The sequence below is a fragment of the Caretta caretta genome, chromosome 21 (genome assembly GCF_965140235.1).
Source record: "Caretta caretta isolate rCarCar2 chromosome 21, rCarCar1.hap1, whole genome shotgun sequence".
Taxonomy (NCBI): domain Eukaryota; kingdom Metazoa; phylum Chordata; order Testudines; family Cheloniidae; genus Caretta; species Caretta caretta.
In genome coordinates this window covers 18,637,446-18,656,758 of record NC_134226.1, presented here as the reverse complement: position 1 = coordinate 18,656,758, position 19,313 = coordinate 18,637,446, and the positions used below count along the sequence as shown (strand labels likewise).

General features: G+C 47.0%; 1 protein-coding gene across 3 annotated transcripts in view; it reads right to left on the bottom strand.

Annotated features, from left to right (window-relative positions):
- Positions 1-4,552: 4,552 nt before the first annotated feature.
- KLHL12 (kelch like family member 12) overlaps positions 4,553-19,313 on the bottom strand; it is a 145,187-nt gene continuing 130,426 nt past the window's right edge. For 2 of the 3 annotated variants that reach the window (XR_007353453.2, XR_007353452.2), the window contains exons 13-14: positions 7,450-7,539; positions 4,553-7,078 (exon numbers count right to left, since the gene is read on the bottom strand). The gene's annotated coding sequence lies outside the window, so the exon portion shown is untranslated. The remainder of the gene's footprint in view (positions 7,079-7,449; positions 7,540-19,313) is intronic. The other variant, XR_012665674.1, reaches the window with a different exon arrangement.

Sequence of the window (19,313 nt, the reverse complement as noted above, 5' to 3'; positions counted from 1 at the left end):
TACAGCTCACTGCATCGGATGCAGCTCATGCTCAAATAAATTGGTTAGTCGCTAAGGTGCCACAAGTCCTCCTTTTCTCATTGTAAGGAGAGTGGTCAGTTTACATAAACTGTTACCAGCAGGAGAGTGGGGTGGGGGGAGAGAAAACCTTTTGTAGTGATAAACACCCATTTTTTTTTTGTGGTTTGTGTGTATAAAAACATCTTCTGGGTTTTCCACAGTATGCATCCGATGAAGTGAGCTGTAGCTCACGAAAGCTTATGCTCAAATAAATTGGTTAGTCTATAAGGTGCCACAAGTTCTCCTTTTCTTTTTGGCCCAATGCTAGTCAATAATTTTATCAACTAGCTAGATTTTAAATCTGTGCTTCTTAAGTTTGCAGATGACACAAAGACTGGTGAGGTAGCAAATAATGAGGAGAGCAGGCTGCTGTTACAGAGTGATTAGAATCACCTGGTTGAAAGGTCATAATGGAACAAAATGTGTTTTAATGCAGCCCAATGTAAGGCAATATTTCTGTGAACTAAGAATGAAGGTTATATCTACACAGAGGTATACCTATGCAGGATGGGAAACTGTCTTGGAAAGCAATCACCTGGGTTGACTGTAAGATCCTTTGTAGATAATTGCCTCAGCATAAGCTGTCACTACAATGCTGTCACTAAAAGGGCTAATGTAATCCTTGGATGTATCAAAAGGAGAATATGAAGCAAAACTGGAGTACTGTCATGGATGGTTATAAACTGTTCAGGAAGGACAGGCAGGGCAGAAAAGGTGGGGGAGTAGCACTGTATGTGAGGGAGCAGTATGACTGCTCAGAGCTCCGGTATGAAACTGCAGAAAAACCTGAGTGTCTCTGGATTAAGTTTAGAAGTGTGTGCAACAAGAGTGATGTAGTGGTGGGAGTCTGCTATAGACCACCGGACCAGGGGGATGAGGTAGATGAGGCTTTCTTCCGGCAGCTCACGGAAGCTACTAGATCGCATGCCCTGATTCTCATGGGTGACTTTAATTTTCCTGATATCTGCTGGGAGAGCAATACAGCGGTGCATAGACAATCCAGGAAGTTTTTGGAAAGCATAGGGGACAATTTCCTGGCGCAAGTGCTAGAGGAGCCAACTAGGGGGGGCGCTTTTCTTGACCTGCTGCTCACAAACCAGGTAGAATTAGTGGGGGAAGCAAAAGTGGATGGGAATCTGGGAGGCAGTGACCATGAGTTGGTTGAGTTCAGGATCCTGACGCAGGGAAGAAAGGTAAGCAGCAGGATACGGACCCTGGACTTCAGGAAAGCAGACTTCGACTACCTCAGGGAACGGATGGCCAGGATCCCCTGGGGGACTAACTTGAAGGGGAAAGGAGTCCAGGAGAGCTGGCTGTATTTCAAGGAATCCCTGTTGAGGTTACAGGGACAAACCATCCCAATGAGTCGAAAGAATAGTAAATATGGCAGGCGACCAGCTTGGCTTAATGGTGAAATCCTAGCGGATCTTAAATATAAAAAAGAAGCTTACAAGAAGTGGAAGGTTGGACATATGACCAGGGAAGAGTATAAAAATATTGCTCGGGCATGTAGGAATGATATCAGGAGGGCCAAATCGCACCTGGAGCTGCAGCTAGCAAGAGATGTTAAGAGTAACAAGAAGGGTTTCTTCAGGTATGTTGGCAACAAGAAGAAAGCCAAGGAAAGTGTGGGCCCCTTACTGAATGAGGGAGGCAACCTAGTGACAGAGGATGTGGAAAAAGCTAATGTACTCAATGCTTTTTTTGCCTCTGTTTTCACTAACAAGGTCAGCTCCCAGACTGCTGCGCTGGGCATCACAAAATGGGGAAGAGATGGCCAGCCCTCTGTGGAGATAGAGGTGGTTAGGGACTATTTAGAAAAGCTGGACGTGCACAAGTCCATGGGGCCGGACGAGTTGCATCCGAGAGTGCTGAAGGAATTGGCAGCTGTGATTGCAGAGCCATTGGCCATTATCTTTGAAAACTCGTGGCAAACCGGGGAAGTCCTGGATGACTGGAAAAAGGCTAATGTAGTGCCAATCTTTAAAAAAGGGAAGAAGGAGGATCCTGGGAACTACAGGCCAGTCAGCCTCACCTCAGTTCCTGGAAAAATCATGGAGCAGGTCCTCAAAGAATCAATCCTGAAGCACTTGCATGAGAGGAAAGTGATCAGGAACAGCCAGCATGGATTCACCAAGGGAAGGTCATGCCTGACTAATCTAATCGCCTTTTATGATGAGATTACTGGTTCTGTGGATGAAGGGAAAGCGGTGGATGTATTGTTTCTTGACTTTAGCAAAGCTTTTGACACGGTCTCCCACAGTACTCTTGTCAGCAAGTTAAGGAAGTATGGGCTGGATGAATGCACTATAAGGTGGGTAGAAAGCTGGCTAGATTGTCGGGCTCAACGGGTAGTGATCAATGGCTCCATGTCTAGTTGGCAGCCGGTATCAAGTGGAGTGCCCCAAGGGTCGGTCCTGGGGCCGGGTTTGTTCAATATCTTCATAAATGATCTGGAGGATGGTGTGGATTGCACTCTCAGCAAATTTGCGGATGATACTAAACTGGGAGGAGTGGTAGATACGCTGGAGGGGAGGGATAGGATACAGAAGGACCTAGACAAATTGGAGGATTGGGCCAAAAGAAATCTGATGAGGTTCAATAAGGATAAGTGCAGGGTCCTGCACTTAGGACGGAAGAACCCAATGCACCGCTACAGACTAGGGACCGAATGGCTAGGCAGCAGTTCTGTGGAAAAGGACCTAGGGGTGACAGTGGACGAGAAGCTGGATATGAGTCAGCAGTGTGCCCTTGTTGCCAAGAAGGCCAATGGCATTTTGGGATGTATAAATAGGGGCATAGCGAGCAGATTGAGGGACGTGATCGTTCCCCTCTATTCGACATTGGTGAGGCCTCATCTGGAGTACTGTGTCCAGTTTTGGGCCCCACACTACAAGAAGGATGTGGATAAATTGGAGAGAGTCCAGCGAAGGGCAACAAAAATGATTAGGGGTCTGGAACACATGACTTATGAGGAGAGGCTGAGGGAGCTGGGATTGTTTAGCCTGCAGAAGAGAAGAATGAGGGGGGATTTGATAGCTGCTTTCAACTACCTGAAAGGGGGTTCCAAAGAGGATGGCTCTAGACTGTTCTCAATGGTAGCAGATGACAGAACGAGGAGTAATGGTCTCAAGTTGCAGTGGGGGAGGTTTAGATTGGATATTAGGAAAAACTTTTTCACTAAGAGGGTGGTGAAACACTGGAATGCGTTACCTAGGGAGGTGGTAGAATCTCCTTCCTTAGAGGTTTTTAAGGTCAGGCTTGACAAAGCCCTGGCTGGGATGATTTAACTGGGAATTGGTCCTGCTTCGGGCAGGGGGTTGGATTAGATGACCTTCTGGGGTCCCTTCCAACCCTGATATTCTATGATTCTATGAAAAGTACAGAAATGCTCTTGCCTTGATACACAGCATTTGTATCACTACTGGATGCAGCCGATGAAGTGAGCTGTAGCTCACGAAAGCTTATGCTCAAATAAATTTGTGAGTCTCTAAGGTGCCACAAGTACTCCTTTTTACTGGAATACTGGGTCCAGTTCTAGTGTCTGTATTTCAATAAAGACATGGAAATACTGGAGAGACTTCAAAAGAGGGCCACAAAAATGATCCGGAGTGTGGAGAATAAGGAGATTTCTAGACAGCATTTTGAGTGATTGGGAGTGAACCTCCTAGCCCGTGGTTGACAGACTTAAGTTAGTGGGGTTTGTGTTAGCACTCTACAAATAACTGTATCAACAGTGTTTTGAAGTTGCAGCTTGGGCTAGAGCTGGGCTCTGAAGCCTTTTGAGGGGGGTGGACTCACCATCCCTTGGCACAGTGGTTCTCAAAATTTGTACTGGTGCCTCCTTTCACATAGCAAGCCAGAGTGTGATTCTCCCCCCCCCCCCTTTATAAATTAAAAATACTTTTGTTATATATTTAACACCATTATAAATGCTGGAGGCAAAGCAAGGTTTGGGGTAGAGCCTGCCAGTTCATGACCCCCCATGTAATAACCTTGTGACCCCTGAGGGGTCCTGACCCCCAGTTTGAGAACCCCTGCTTTGGAGTCTTCAAGCCAAATTCAGATATCTTTACAAAAGACAGGCTTTAAACCAATTTCTGGGAGAAATTCTACAGCCTGCGTACATGGAGTTGGGATGGATGTGTGACAGGATCCCTAGGGTGCAGCCTGGGACTGTGCTCCCTTAACTCTCTCCAGCCTGGGCTGTCTCTCACCATGCCTTACTAGTGACCAGCAACAAACCTCTCCAGGTACCGTGATCACTCAGCACAACCACATGTGGAGCCTCACATCCAGCTAGATTGCATGAATGCTCCCAGAGCCACTCATGAATCACACAGGGAAAGGCATCAGCCAAATCCCCACAGCTCCTTGCACGAGCAGTGAAAATTTATTAATTGGTTCACCACCTCATCAATGGAAAGTGGATATACACCAGTCTTTGCAAAACCTGAGCAGATTTACCAAACACTTCAGTCAAACTCACTGGTAAAGATAAACAGTTAAACAAATTTATTGACTACAAAAGATAGATTTTAGGTGATATTAAGTGATAGGCAAAAAGTCAGAGTTAGTTACCAAAATAAAACAAAATATAAACACTCAGTCTAAACTCTCAACCCTGTTAGACTGGGCAACATCTAGATTAAGCAGTTTTTCTCACCCCACTGGATATAGCAGTCCTTAATATACAGATTTCACTCTTGAAACTTGGGCCAGTCCACTCAGTTGGAGTCTTCAGAGTGTCCTTGTTGCTTGCAGTGTAGATGGGTGAAGGAGAAAGGCCCCGCATGGGCCTGCTCTGTTCTGTTTTATATCCTCAGTCCATGTGCTTGTAGAACACAAGTCCAGGCATGTCTGGGGGGCATTGCTGAGTCTCCAGGCAAGGTTGAGCAATTCCCCTGGTGTGGCCTTATGCAGGTGAGTCATTGAATTGTAGCTCCCTTGGTGGACAATGGCTGTTGATAAGTTGTTTGACACCCCGCCCAGGCATTGGTTATGTTTCTTGCTGTTGCCTCTGGGGAGCTAATATCTGGCTAAATCCCCAATTTACAGTATGTTTTAGTGACAACCATACAATCCAATTCTCATAACTTCATATGCATTAATGATACACATATATGGATAGAGAAATGACTTTCAGCAGATCATAACCTTTCTCCTAATGCATTTAAAGCATGCCTTGTAAGGTAAGATCACAATCATACATAAATGAGGAATATGGGGCTTACAGGGCACTCCTCCAAGATACAGAATGTCACAGAGTGGTTGTGGTGATCCATTCTGGAATCTGTAACTATGGATTCCCCTATTCGTTCCCTTCCTTCAAGGGTTTGGGGAAAAGAGGTTTGCCTGCACTGTCCTCAGTGTGCTCATAACACATGCAACACGTGCGGGGAGGGATAGCTCAGTGGTTTGAGCTTTGGCCTCCTAAACCCAGGGTTGTGAGTTCAATCCTTGAGGGGGCCATTTAGGGATCTGGGGCAAAAATTGGGGATTGGTCCTGCTTTGAGCAGGGGGTTGGACTAGATGACCTCTGGAGGTCCCTTCTAACTCTAATATTCTATGATTAAAACACAGACTAGAGTCAAGTTTCATGCTTCAGGGCTTCAACAAGTCACTTGCAAAGATCAGGAAAGATTTTTTTCCCCATAATGCACAATTGATTAAATGTATTCTGGATCATTTTCCCCACCTTCCTCTTAAGCAATAGCAATTAGCCACTGCTGGAGATGGGACACCAAGTGGAGTGGACCACTGCTCTGAAGAGGTACAGAGAATCCTTTCTTAGATGATAGGTCAGTGTGTCTTGCTCTCATGCTCAGGGTCACACTGGTTGCCAGATTTGGCGTTTTGAAGGAATTTTACTCCAGGTCAGACTGGCAGGGACCTAGGGGATTTTTCACCTTCTTCTGGAGTGTGGGGCATGAATCACCTGCTGGGATCATCTGGGTATATTCCCCTAATTAATTCCCTGCCATTGCAGGCAACTTCAGCATCCGTGGCACCTTGGTTTCTCCTGGTCTCTACCTGTGATCACAATAGTTTAATCTCCTGAAGATTGAAATGCTTTAGTCTAACCCAAGACACTGGGCTCAGTACAGGGGTAACTGGGTGAAATGTAATGGCCTGTGATATACAGGAGGTCAGACTATATGATCTGGCCTTAGACTCCATGAAATCTAATAACCCTTGCTCTTGCTATTTCCAGTGTCTTGTGATTTCAGTCTCTTGTGATCTTACTAGTCCTATGGACACCCAGGGAGCTCCAAAGTAGATAAGATCTGAATTGCTAATTAAACCCCTGCACCCCTAAAAAACTTTAGAACTCCCCCAGCACCCACCTGCCATGAATTTTCATCCCTTCTTCAGACAAGAGTTAAAAATACCATAGGAAAGGTTTGTTTTTGTATAGCTGCCTCCTTTACAATTCTGAGGTCAGGCATCACCTGGACAGTACAAATAAACTGAAACTTTTATTCCTTTGAGGGAATAATATGCCAGTTTATTACCTTGAATAGTTACCCAGATACTTCAATTTAAACACACTGGATTAGATCAAACAGTAAAACAAGTTTATTAACTACAAAGGAATAGATTAAGCGAGTATAAGTAATGAGGCATAAAAATCAGAAATGGTTACAAGAAAAATAAAGATAAAACGTATACTAGTATCTACTTAAGAAACTAGCTTAGCAAACTCTCTCACCACATGCTTCCAGCAAGGTTACTGACTAAACTTTTCAGGTCAGGACCCTTCCTGCAATGTCCAATAGCTGTTTCCTTTTGTCTTCTGGGTGCAGAAAATGCAATGGGTAGGGAGAGAGTGGTCCTGGGGGAGGGTGGGAGGAGAGCGTTGTCCCTCCTTTTTATAGTTTCAATCCTCTTCTTGAAAAACATTTCCAGCTGAGATCCAGAAGACAGAATATCTATGTGGAAGGATATCCCTGTTGTTGTTTTTCACCTGTTGGAACTTCCTTTGTTTTCCCTCCCTGCTTGATGACCTTGTTTCCTGCTTAAATGCAAATTAAAGCAAGTAAATATTCCTTCCTTTCTTTAGGACAGACCGGACTTCTGCCTCGGCAGAACTGTGGGGTTTGGAATAAGTGTTAATAACATTGTGATGGGTTCCCCCGGGGTGCCACCTGGAACTGGGGTACCACTGAGCCCCCTGACCCAACAGCCTGGAATCCCTCTCACACTGTACTGCTGTGACAAGCTGCAAAGCCCTCCAGCCTGCACTTTCACCATCATTCATAGGGACCAGTAGGGATACACCCAGCTGCAGTTACATGCAGGCTCTCTAACCACCAGTTTCCCAGCCTAGGACCCCACAGCAGTACTGTCCTGTCCTGGTCAAATCTGGCCAGAATATGAATTTAATACCTGTTCCGCCTCTCCCTCAGTGTGAAGAGAACAATGTACACTTCTGGTAACGAAGTTGAGATTTCCCCCAAGCACTCCAGTCAAAGCTCACTGGTTTAGATTAAAACAAAAACAAGTTTTTTGTATTAACTACAAAAGATAGTTTTTAAGTGATTATAAGGGATAGCAAACAGATCAAAGCACATTACTTAGCAAATAAACAAAAAACACAAACTAAGCTTAATATACTAAATAGTTTGGATATGAGTTAGCAGATTCTCATCCTGAGAAATGAAACAAGCAAGCTGCAGATTCTTAAGGCATAAGCTGCATTAGCTTTACAGCTTGGTTTTCTCAAGTCTTCATTCACAGGCTAGAAATCCCTTCAGCCTGGGTCCAGCACTTCCCCCAGATCAGTCTTCATTTCTCAGGTGTTTCCAAGAGTCTCTTTGGGTGGGGAGTCAGTGAAGAACCTTGATGATGTCACTCCTTGCCTTATATAGCTTTTGCATATGGCGGGAACCCTTTGTTTCAAAGCTTGGTTCCCAGACCAGTTTTTGGAAAAATAGTGATATCCCAAGATGGAGTTCAGCATCATGTGGCCTGGTCCCATGTCCTTGTAGAGTCATAGCAGCTATTACTTACAGGCTGTCTGTAGTGTTCTCAGGAAGGCTCACAAGGTGGGGGATAAGCTTCTCCTAAGGCCTATTGGTTTTTCTAATGGCCCATTATCCTGGATAGGCCCTTCCCCACCACCTATCTAGACTGAAAGCATCTTGTCTAGTGGGTGTTACCCAGGTGTAACTACATTTGAAGTACAGATACATAATCAGTATTTATAATTTCAGATACTTCAGTGATCAATGGCTCCATGTTAGTGATCAATGGCTCCATGTCTAGTTGGCAGCCGGTATCAAGTGGAGTGCCCCAGGGGTCGGTCCTGGGGCTGGTTTTGTTCAATATCTTCATAAATGATCTGGAGGATGGTGTGGATTGCACTCTCAGCAAATTTGCGGATGATACTAAACTAGGAAGAGTGGTAGATACGGTGGCAGGTAGGGATAGGATACAGAGGGACCTAGACAAATTGGAGGATTGGGCCAAAAGAAATCTGATGAGGTTCAACAAGGACAAGTGCAGAGTCTTGCACTTAGGACGGAAGAATCCCATGCACCGCTAGAGACTAAGGACCGAATGGCTCGGCAGCAGTTCTGCAGAAAAGGACCTAGGGGTTACAGTGGATGAGAAGCTGGATATGAGTCAACAGTGTGCCCTCGTTACCAAGAAGGCCAATGGCATTTTGGCAGAGGTGAAAGTAAGCCAGTCAGCCCTGGTACGGTGTACCGGCAAGAGCTGGTCCACCGTACTGTGGCAGCCTGGCTTCCCGAGGGAGCAATTTAAAGGGCCTGGGTCTCCCAGCAGTCAGGGGGCCTCTGACCCCCTCAGCCCTGTCCCTTTCACCCTAGGCCCCACCCCTTCCAGGGTGGCCCCAGTGTACCGGTAAGTCACTCGACTTATTTTCACCCCTGCATTTTGGGCTGTATAAGTAGGGGCATTGCCAGCAGATCGAGGGACGTGATCGTTCCCCTCTATTCGACATTGGTGAGGCCTCATCTGGAGTCCTGTGTCTAGTTTTGGGCCCCCACACTACAAGAAGGATATGGAAAAATTGGAAAGCATCCAGCAGAGGGCAACAAAAATGATTAGGGGACTGGAACACATGACTTATGAGGAGAGGCCGAGGAAACTGGGATTGTTTAGTCTGTGGAAGAGAAGAATGAGGGGAGATTTGATAGCTGCTTTAACTATGTGAAAGGGGATTCCAAAGAGGATGGATCTAGACTGTTCTCAGTAGTACCAGATGACAGAACAAGGAGCAATGGTCTCAAGTTGCAGTGGGGGAAATTTAGGTTGGATATTAGGAAAAACTTTTTCACTAGGAGGGTGGTGAAGCACTGGAATGCGTTACCTAGGGAGGTGGTGGAATCTCCTTCCTTAGAGGCTTTTAAGGTCAGGCTTGAGAAAGCCCTGGCTGGGATGATTTAGTTGGGGATTGGTCCTGCTTTGAGCAGGGGGTTGGACTAGATGACCTCCTGAGGTTCCTTCCAACCCTGATATTCTATGATTCTATGATACCAAAATGATACATGCATACAAATAGGATAATCATATTCAGCAAATTGTAAGTTTTCCAATGACACCCCACATGACTTATTTTGCATAAAGTACACTATAATTATGCTATAATCATAGCATAATAATATCATTATGAAAAATATGGGGTGTAGTGTCACAAACATCATATAGGGGAATCTTATAACTTCACAGACAATGTTGCCATGCATATTTTACTAGGACAATACTGAACAGCAAATTATGAGTTTTCAAATGATACCTTACAAGGTATATCTTGTACAAAGATTATTACAATAGTGTGCACTGTGTAAACACTGGGGTGTATTCCATCACACAGGAGCCTTTGGAGTTCATGTTGTACCTATAGTAAGTGTGCAATTCTATCTGATGCTGCAGGTACTGGAGAATCCACAGGGAAGTCTGGGTGGAAACAGGGATGAAACCCATAATTGGGGAAGAAAGGATTTTGCTGCAGTGAGGCATGAGTAGCGTTGTTCTGCGTGACTCTGCAGTTGTGATTAGGGGGTATCATCATATGTTTGGCTGCATGCGTGTGTTTTCTCTGCATGCTGCACTGGCTCTGGCCAAATAGCCCATACAGCAGGCTCCAATCAAACTGCCCAGTAAGACCACAAGACTTGGTTTAGTAGTGAAGGCACCCGGACAGTTTTATTGCCGATGAAGCACAGTGCGAATGCTCAATAGTTACAGGTACACCAACATATGTATATCCGGGACAATGGACCAGCTCAGTCAGCGGCTGGACTTTCCACTGCCCCCTCGGCTGGACGAAGGGTTAAGGCGTGGGATCCCAACATTTATAGACTGAGACAAACGATCTGGGATAAACAACTTACGTATTACCGAACGCGTTTCATGACATGTTTGTTACCTCCCCTTGTACTTTCCTTCTGATGTTTCAGACAAAATATCCCTATTCATCACTTCTGTCAAACCATTTTATCATGTGCTGGGTTGGGATGTTCTTGTGCTGGCCTGCTGGAATGTGTTTACATCATCCAGGGTGTTTTAGCAATACAAGTTCGTGTACCGGAGACTGGCTTGCAGGGGAGCATCTGATTTTGATAGGGCCTGACTGTTGCTCATAGTATAACTTCTGCTGACATTGGTTCAGACGTCAGACCATGCACCAGGCCCATGTTTCAGGCTCTCTCTCTACTACAAGGGGCACCAGTCATGCTGGCGATGATTGATAAAGCAACAGAGGTATTGCTTCAGGACATGGATGACTCTCAGTTTGTCTGTTGGTCTGTGGGTAGTAGGAGGATGAGGTGAGGGACTCTATGTCAAGAAGCTCAAGAAAGGCTTGCCAAAACCGGGAGGTAAATTGTGGCCTGCAGTCTCAGACAACGCCAGTAGGCAGACCAGGCGGACGAAAATATATGCTCTTGAAAGAGACTGGCTGTTTCCTGGGCAGTAGGTATGGAATGGCAAGGGATAAAATGGGCCTCTTTGTGAGAAAGTCGCCAGCTATCAGAATGACTGAGCAGCCTTGAGATCAGGGAAGCTTCACAATGAACTGTAGAGAGATGTCAAGTATCAGAGGGGTAGCTGGGTTAGTCTGGATCTGTAAAAGCGGCAAAGAGTCGTGTGGCACCTTATGGACTAACAGACGTATTGGAGCATAAGCTTTCATGGGTGAATGCCCACTTCGTCCGATGCATGTAGTGGAAATTCCCAGAGGCAGGTATAAATATGCAAGCAAGAATCAGGCTAGGGATAACGAGGTTAGTTCAGTCAGGGAGGATGAGGCCCTCTTCTAGCAGCTGAGGTGTGAACACCAAGGGAGGAGAAACTGCTTTTGTAGACAACAATTCCTCACTTTCACAGGCCTTGGGAGGCAGGCCAGTCCTCGCCCATAGAAAACCCGCCAACCTGAAGCATATTCTCACCAGCAACGACACACTGCACCACAGTAACTCTAACTCAGGAACCAATCCACGCAACAAACCTCGATGCCAACTCTGCCCACATATCTACACCAGCGACACCATCACAGGACCTAACCAGATCAGCCACACCAACACCAGTTCATTCACCTGCACGTAATGTAATCTATGCCATCATGTGGCAGCAATGCCCCTCTGCCATGTACCTCGGCCAAACTGGACAGTCTCTACATAAAAGGATAAATGGTCACAAATCAGATATTACGAATGGCAATATACAAAAACCTGTAGGAGAACACTTCAATCTCCCTGGACACACAGTAGCAGATTTAAAGGTAGCCATCCTGCAGCAAAAAAACTTCAGGACCAGGCTTCAAAGAGAAATGGCTGAGCTTCAGTTCATTTGCAAATTGGACACCATCAGCTCAGGATGAAACAAAGACTGTGACGGGCCAACTACAAAAGCAGTTTCTCCTCCCTTGGTGTTCACACCTCAGCTGCTAGAAGAGGACCTCATCCTCCCTGATTGAACTAACCTCCTGTTAGCCGACGGCCAAGGATGTTTGGTGAGGTGCCAGCTATGCCCGTTTATACCATCCGTGACTTTAACCGCTAGGACGCACTGTCCCTTCGCGGCGGGCAGCCTGGGCTAGGCTGACGGATGCCCCAAGGTCCTAACCACCCGTGACTTTACCTGCTAGAGCTCAGAGCTCCTTCGCAGCGGGCAGTCAATACTGACTGACAGGTGCCCCAATGGCAGCACTAAGAGCCTCTCCACACCCGTGACTTTAACTGCTAGAGCTCAGAGCTCCTTCGCAGCGGGCAGCCAGGATTGACTGACAGGCGCCCCAAGAGTTTGCCCCGTGGAGGCGGCACAACTCAACGCTAGGCTCTTAGTACTCTCACCTAATGGCCAGGCTTTATAGCCAAAACGGCTGAGGTTCTTTAATTGTGTTGGCTGCTTTACAGTAAACCAGAGAAACAAGTCAGGCTTATGCACAAAAGGTTACCATAATTTATTAAGCTAGATTCTAATCATGTGGTTACAAAATTGCTAGTGCCTACTTATTTAAATGTAGAGATGTTACACACACAAACAAGTTACAAAACTGAAGCCACAATCCCAAAGAAAGAAAACAAAGTATAGAGCTCTATTTCAAAATATGTGTACACTAAAGATAGGAGATCAGGTGTGGGTGCTTCTTACCCTCCTTGCGTCTCTCGATTCCAGCGGTGCCAAGCCAGGATCGGTCACTCAATTCCGCGGAAAGACGAATAAGGGACAAGGCTTAGGGACCCTCTTAGCTGCAGAAGCCTTGGGAGGCTGTCACTTATCTGACCAGCAGATAGATAGTGAAAAGCACTCAAAAATCATGGTGCTGTAGGTCCCCTACTTATACCTCTGTACTCCTTTATTCTCTTTCTCCTTTCTTATGCCAAATTGGGGCTGGTCTGTCTGGGCGACGCCAGCTCTCGCAAGAGTAGTTTACACTTGCAAGGGAGAGAAACAGTAAGTTTCGACTACTGGACATTTTTTTTATCAGGGTAAATATTTTCCCACCTAGGATGTTGGTGTGTGTGCATCACGCTATTTAGTAGGGGCTAAGAGCCATGTCTGTCACAGGGCCTCTGCCTGCTGTGAGCTTAATCGTTGTATCTGCTCCCAGAGGCACATTGTAGCAGCACACCTGTGCTTTTCACAGCTTCAAAGGCTGTGCTGGAATATATGTTAAGTGCCCTGTTCCGGCTTCCTCCTGTGTTTCCAGCAATGCTGGTCGGGGGGGAGGGGGGGGGCTGTCTGGCTACACCTCGTCATCCCTAACCTGATTCTTGCTTGCATATTTATACCTGCCTCTGGGAATTTCCACTACATACATCTGACGAAGTGGGTATTCACCCACGAAAGCTTGTGCTCCAATACATTTGTTAGTCTATAAGGTGCCACAGGACTCTTTGCTGCTTTTGTAGAGAGATGGTAGCCCATGTTTCAAGCATGGGGTCTTCATCTGAGAACAAAGGTTGCAAGAGGCCACATATCACTGGATGTCGGAACAAAGACTAGGCCACCAAAGGTGGTGAGAAATAAGATTATATGTCTAGAACTGTTTGAAATGACCAGTGAGCAGTGAGTCATGTCAGAATTTCAGGATAAAGAGCCTGGAGGGCCCTTCCAGAATGTAAAGGTATCCTTGCTGGTAAAGCATCCTGTTCCTTAGTTGGAACATGTTGCCTGTCTGGGTGTTAGAGATTTCTAGGGTTCTCTGGAGACAATTAGTGTAAGGGTCTTGAAGCAGTTGGGCCCATATGGAGTATAGCAAGAGGTTACTCACCATTCCGTGGAAGAAATTTGATGGCCTTAGGATGATAGACAGTGGCTCAGGACCCGAAATGTGGTATTCATCTTTATGGGAGAGTGCATCGGCTTTCACGTTTTGCATTCCAGGGCAGTAGGTGACAACAAAATTGAAGCAAGAAAAGAATAGGGACCGTCAGATTTGGAGCTGATTGAGATGTCGGGCTGTGCAGAGATACTTCAAGATTTTGTGGTCTGTGAGGACCTGGACTAGGAATCTGGCCCCTTCTAAGAGATGGTGCAATTCTTCAGAAGTGGCCTGGATGACTAATAGCTCCTTGTCGTATATGCTGTAGTTCCTTTCTTGGGCGATGCTCTGGAACTGCTCCCCATGAAGCCAGTCAGGACTCTGGGGAAGTCTCCTTTCTGTAAGCAGCCTGTCTTCAGGACACAAAGCTCCCACAACTTCCACCTTCCTGGGTCTGACCTCGGAGCATTCAGCATCCTCTGGCCTTCCGTGCGCTTCCCAAAAGCGAGTCCGCTCAGGCGGGGCTCCTGGGGAAGTCAGAGGGTCCTGCACCCCAACTCCGCAGTCAGACGTGACTCTCAGCCAGCCAGTAAAACAGAGGTTTACTAGACGACAGGAACATGGTCTAACACAGAGCTTGTAGGTGCAGAGAACAGGACCCCTCAGCTGGGTCCATTTTGGGGGCCAGTGAGCCAGACAACCACATCTGCACTTCACTCCATGTCCCAGCCAGCCCCAAACTGAAACTCCCTCCAGCCCCTCCTCCTCTGGGCTTTGTCCCTTTCCCGGGGCCAGGAGGTCACCTGATTCCTTTGTTCTCCAACCCTTTAGCTCTCACCTTGCAGGGGGGAAGGGCCAACGCCATCAGTTGCCAGGAAACAGGGTGTCGGCCATTCTCTGTGTCCAGACCCCTGCACACACCTGCTATCTAGGGCTCTGCAATGATCATACACCCTTACTCCACCATCTAGACACTTAAGAACTGCATAGGGGAAACTGAGGCACCCCCACAATATTCAGAGGAAACATTAAGAACAGTCCCACTTCCTCACAATGACTAATAGCTCCTTGTCGCATATGCTGTAGTTCCTTTCTCCTGGGTTCAGCTGATGGGAGAAGAAGGTGCACAGGTGGGTTTAGTTGTTGGGAGGGTTTTGTTGCACTAGTACCACACCAAGGGCAAAATCAGAGGCATTGGGTTCCACGGTAAATATAAGGGTGGGTTTTGGATGGACAAAGATGGGAGAAGAAAGGAAAGCTTTTTTTTAGCTGATTGAATGTGTGTTCACTGTCCATGGACCAGACAAACTGACCTCGCTTTTCGAGGAGGACTATTTGAGAGGTTACCAGGTGGAAGAACTCTTAGCTAAAGCACTGGGAAACATTGATAAGCCCCTGGACATCCCTCAGAGTGGCCCACTGTGATGACAGAGACCTTACGCAGGTCCATGGTTAGTCTCTCTGGGGAGACTGTGTAACCCAGAAACTGTGTTCCAGTCAAATTCACATTTTTCTAATTTGGCATATAAATTCTGATATAATCTTTCTAGAACGTGGCATGCATGCTGGGTCCAGTTCTCAGAGATGACTAGGATGTCGTCTAAGTAAATGACAACAAAATGGTCCAATGTATCCCTGAAAATGTTATTTACAGAATGTTGGAACATAGCGGGGGTATTACATAGCCCAAACACCATCACAGTATATTCAAAATAGCCATAACAGATGTGCAATGCATTCTTTTACTCATCTTCCGCCTAATCCAAACAAGGCCCTGTGCAGGTCTAGTTTAGTGACCATCTTCAGAGCAAAACCTTTTAAAAAGTTTGTTGATAAGAGGCAAGGGGTAATGGTTTCAGATGGTTATCTCATTTAGAGCTTGCTAGTCAAACCACAAATGTAGGGAACTGTCTTTCTTGGTGATGAAGAAAATCGGAGCTCCGTCTGGGGCCTTGGAGGGGCAGCTGAACCCTTTGCCCTGGCTGTCTTGTAGGTAGTCTATAAGAGTCTGAAGTTCTGGTTCTGAAAGGGAATAAATACATCCAAATGATATTTCTGCTCTGACCTATCTGATCTATAGGGCAGTTGTAGGGCTGATGAAGCAGCAAGATAGTGGCCTTCCCCTTGTCAAAGACATTGGACAGATCTTGGTATTTTGCATGTATAGCTGTAACAGTTGGTGGGGTCTGGATGAGAACAGCAAGGCCCCCTCTGACCTCTCTTGGCCTGCCTTGACAAGGGACGCTGTGTTGGTGAGCCTTAAGTGGGCCTGACTGCATAAAAAGCCAGTCAGTTGCGAACCAGCTGAGCAGCGAACAGCAGAGTAGCTAACAAAAGGAGTTTGCCTGGGAGTTCGCCTGGGGAGAGCTCACTGAGGCCTACATCTTGCCGGATTCTCTGAGTAATTACTACAACTCCTGAGGAAGCTCGTAGAAGGAAGGTAATATAGATGGGGCTTGTTCAGCTGTTGTGACCTGCACTGGCTGTGTTATGTTTGTCTTTCTTTCACAGGACAGATGCGACTTTGTCTGTACAAAGTGCAAGCTGGTCTCCATACTGGAAGAGAAGGTTCAAGGTCCGGAGCAACAGGTATCGACCCTGCATTGTATAAGAGAAACTGAAGATTTCCTGGACGGATGTCAGGATAGGCTTCTACGGGCACAAGGTTCTGAAGATTCAGAGCAGGCTGCGCAGCGGGGACAGGGGGACGGTGAAGAAATTTGGCAGCATGTGACCTCCAGAAGAAAAAAGGGGAACATCCATGTACCAGAAGGGCAGATACAGGTAAGTAACCGTTTTCATGTTCTCTCCACAGGTACTAATGCGGAGAGTGGACCAGATGTTACGTCTGGGGGAAGGGAGCAGAAGGAGACTCCATCGATTGGAAGGCATGAGATCCACTGTCCTAGGGTTGGGAGTTCCACGACCACCGCTCCCAAGAGAAGGAGGCGGGTGGTGGTGGTCGGGGACTCTCTCCACAGGGGGACTGAGTCATCTATCTGCCACCCCGACCGGGAAAACCGAGAAGTCTGCTGCTTGCCAGGAGCTAAGATTCGCGATGTGACGGAGAGACTGCCGAGACTCATCAAGCCCTCAGATCGCTACCCCTTCCTGCTTCTTCACGTGGGCACCAATCATACTGCCAAGAATGACCTTGAGCGGATCACTGTGGACTACGTGGCTCTGGGAAGAAGGATAAAGGAGTTTGAGGTGCAAGTGGTGTTCTCGTCCATCCTCCCCGTGGAAGGAAAAGGCCTGGGTAGAGACCGTCAAATCGTGGAAGTCAACGAATGCGGAAAAGGACCTAGCGGTGACAGTGGATGAGAAGCTGGATATGAGTCAGCAGTGTGCCCTTGTTGCCAAGAAGGCCAATGGCATTTTGGGATGTATAAGTAGGGGCATTGCGAGCAGATTGAGGGACGTGATCCTTCCCCTCTATTCGACATTGGTGAGGCCTCATCTGGAGTACTGTGTCCAGTTTTGGGCCCCACACTACAAGAAGGATGTGGATAAATTGGAGAGAGTCCAGCAAAGGGCAACAAAAATGATTAGGGGTCTAGAACACATGACTTATGAGGAGAGGCTGAGGGAGCTGGGATTGTTTAGCCTGCAGAAGAGAAGAATGAGGGGGGATTTGATAGCTGCTTTCAACTACCTGAAAGGGGGTTCCAAAGAGGATGGCTCTAGACTGTTCTCAATGGTAGCAGATGACAGAACGAGGAGCAATGCTCTCAAGTTGCAGTGGGGGAAGTTTAGATTGGATATTAGGAAAAACTTTTTCACTAAGAGGGTGGTGAAACACTGGAATGCGTTACCTAGGGAGGTGGTGGAATCTCCTTCCTTAGAGGTTTTTAAGGTCAGGCTTGACAAAGCCCTGGCTGGGATGATTTAACTGGGAATTGGTCCTGCTTCGAGCAGGGGGTTGGACTAGATGACCTTCAGGGGTCCCTTCCAACCCTGATATTCTATGATTCTATGAATGGCTACGCAGGTGGTGTCGGAGAGAAGGCTTTGGATTCTTTGACCATGGGATGGTGTTCCAAGAAGGAGGAGTGCTAGGCAGAGACGGGCTCCACCTAACGAAGAGAGGGAAAAGCATCTTCGCAAGCAGGCTGGCTAACCTAGTGAGGAGGGCTTTAAACTAGGTTTACCGGGGGAAGGAGACCAAAGCCCTGAAGTAAGTGGGGAAGTGGGATACCGGGAGGAGGCACGAGCAGGAGCGTGTGAGAGGGGAGGGCTCCTGCCTCATACTGAGAAAGAGGGGCGATCAGCAGGTTACTTCAAGTGCCTAAATACAAATGTGTGAAGCCTGGGAAACAAGCAGGGAGAACTGGAAGTCCTGGCACAGTCAAGGAATTATGATGTGATTGGAATAACAGAGACTTGGTGGGATAACTCACATGACTGGAGTACTGTCATGGATGGATATAAGCTGTTCAGGAAGGACAGGAAGGGCAGAAAAGGTGGGGGAGTTGCACTGTATGTAAGGGAGCAGTATGACTGCTCAGAGCTCAAGTATGAAACTGCAGAAAAACCTGAGAGTCTCTGGATTAAGTTTAGAAGTGTGAGCACCAAGGGTGATGTAGTGGTGGGAGTCTTCTATAGACCACCGGACCAGGGGGATGAGGTGGACGAGGCTTTCTTCCAACAACTCGCAGAAGTTACTAGATCGCAGGCCCTGGTTCTCATGGGAGACTTCAATCACCCTGATATGAGGGGCGATCAGCAGGTTATCTCAAGTGCCTATATACAAATGCACAAAGCCTTGGAAACAAGCAGGGAGAACTCAAGGTCCTGGTGATGTCAAGGAATTATGATGTGATTGGAATAACAGAGACTTGGTGGGATAACTCACATGACTGGAGTACTGTCATGGATGGTTATAAACTGTTCAGGAAGGACAGGCAAGGCAGAAAAGGTGGGGGAGTTGCACTGTATGTAAGGGAGCAGTATGACTGCTCAGAGCTCCGGTATGAAACTGCAGAAAAACCTGAGTGTCTCTGGATTAAGTTTAGAAGGGTGAGCAACAAGATTGATGTAGTGGTGGGAGTCTGCTATAGACCACCGGACCAGGGGGATGAGGTGGACGAGGCTTTCTTCCAGCAACTCGCAGAAGCTACTAGATCGCACGCCCTGGTTCTCATGGGCGACTTTAATCTTCCTGATATCTGCTGGGAGAGCAATACAGCGGTGCACAGACTATCCAGGAAGTTTTTGGAAAGCGTAGGGGACAATTTCCTGGTGCAAGTGCTGGTGGAACCAACTAGGTGCAGAGCTCTTCTTGACCTACTGCTCACAAACCGGGAAAAATTAGTAGGGGAAGCAAAAGTGGATGGGAATCTGGGAGGCAGTGACCATGAGTTGGTCGAGTTCAGGATCCTGACACAGGGAAGAAAGGTAAGCAGCAGAATACGGACCCTGGACTTCAGGAAAGCAGACTTCGACTCCCTCAGGGAACTGATAGGTAGGATCCCCTGGGGGACTAACATGAAGGGGAAAGGAGTCCAGGAGAGCTGGC